The sequence below is a fragment of the Ciconia boyciana genome, chromosome 13 (genome assembly GCF_034638445.1).
Source record: "Ciconia boyciana chromosome 13, ASM3463844v1, whole genome shotgun sequence".
Taxonomy (NCBI): domain Eukaryota; kingdom Metazoa; phylum Chordata; class Aves; order Ciconiiformes; family Ciconiidae; genus Ciconia; species Ciconia boyciana.
The window spans coordinates 13,038,134-13,040,310 of record NC_132946.1 but is presented as its reverse complement, the minus strand read 5'-3'; positions in this window follow the sequence as shown (position 1 = coordinate 13,040,310).

Below are 2,177 nucleotides of genomic sequence, written 5' to 3'. Positions count from 1 at the left end.
AGGCACCTGCAGTTTTACTCATCTGTGCAATGTACACCTATTTTAAAACTGAGTAACTAAGTACATGCACAGGTTTGTGGCTTTTTGGCTAAATTTATTAAGGGGGGGGGGGGAAAGAAAAAAAGAAAAAAGAACACCCCCACATCTAGAAATTCAGTTAGTGCAGTAACGATCCAAACAAATATCCCTCTAGATGTAATAGTAACCTCTTCAGCACTGGTTTTGACAGCACACAAGTTGTTGTTCTAAGTTGTTATTACTAGCATGAAAGGAGTATTTTCTACTTTGGGGGAAAGCTTACTGGACAGATAGAAACCAAACGTCAGCAATGTGCTGAATATTAATACATGAACATCAGGTAATCTGTGACACTTGCTGTTAGTTTGGAAACTATACAGTAACAATTCAGAAGTTTACATATTTACATGAAGCTAAGTTAGTATGAATAAAAAGTAGTGTAACTGGCTTATTTGTTATTGTTGTTTAAATAACAACTGTTTTTGTCTCGGTGCCTAGACTTTCAAGCAATTTCCACATCTTCCTCCACTGCCAAGGATCGCTCTTTGTCCAGAGCTTGCTGAAGAATTCAAAGATCCTCCTCAGAATCCTGAAACTAAAAGTGTTGTACGTGCAAAATCCGAAGGGGATTGCACTGTCATGGACCCTTACAGAAATTGATCCAAAGTGTGCTTCCCTACACAGTTATCACTTGTATCTGTTCCATGAAAACCTTAGTAACAATTCTGCATCACATTGGAAGAAAATAGGCAAAATAAGGGTTTTGCCACTTTCAGTGGCTTGTTGTTTATCACGGGTTATCATCCCAAAGAAGTACTACTTTGACATTCAATGAAAAGATATATGTGGATGTTACAGACCATTTTGTGATATACAATCTGCAACTCCTTAAAAAACTCTTTAGAAGACCCAGACTACCTTAACAAGTGGTCTACTATTACTCCACTATTAAGTACTATATTGTTACTTGCAGTGCATTCCAAGTCAAAGCATCATTTGTACTGCAGACAGTATTAATTTCCTTATGCTTCCTACTTGTTACAGTCTGTTATGAACTTTATTCCGTTAATTTTGTAAGCTTGTTTCTACAGCCTTGAAAATGAAGTCTTGTTTTCAAAATTAATTTACTTCCACATTTCACTTTCTTTCATCTTATTACTTCAGAGGGGATTATTGCACATATGAAAGAAACGAAAAATATAATAAAATTTTCGGCTTCATTATTTTCTTTATTTCAGTGGCATTGATGAACCATGATTTTAGGGATCTTAGCTCTCTTTAGTGTTTGGAAAGGTAGTGGCTCATCTTACTCCTATTTTTAGAAATTATAAGAAGGATTCTTTTGGTTTGTCTGTTTAGCTAAATGGCACAAGCTTCCACAATGCTCAAGATAAGGCAACACTGCTGTAGTCCCTCCATTACTTTGAAGCCATTAAGAACCATGTAAAATGAATTGTTGATGAAGCTGGGGTAATAAAATAGTTAATGCCTAAGCAGCACAGTGCCTATCACCTACAATGCTTTTTTTTTTTTAAAGATACCTCATAGCAAAGTAGTGCAGATCTTCATTTCCTCTTGTCCTGGATGGAATGCATCAAAAAAATACATATTTTTCTAAAAAAGTATATCAACATAAATGTTCTAGATTTTTTTTCTAAGACTGTTTCCTGTACTTCCTTTCAGATGCTTACTTGCCAGGTAAAAAAGTGTCAAAGTAGATTCACAGCTGCTAGTGAATATTTTAATAGGTTGGACTTTTCCCTTTTGTTCATTATGATTAGAAGGCAGAATTTTTATGGGGCTTGGGAAATTGTTTCTGGGGAGTTGGGGGGTTCATTTTGGATCAATCTGTACAAACCCATCTGTATTTTTATCATCTCAGTGCAAACCTGAAGATTGGACTGGAGCAGATATAGAAAGCACTGGCCTGTTTCTAACATTATTTTCTCACATGGTCAGGGCACTCAACCTAATCTTAAATACACAGCTGTTTCTGCAAATGATGAAAAAAACCCTTACAAGTAAACCACTTATCAGAGCATCTGTGGATCTTGCATTACTCAGGAGCTATTCGTTTGACACCATACACTTAAATGTTCAATACACTCACATTTTCTCTTCTTACCCTGGGAGGTCTTCAACAAAGGACAAAAATAACC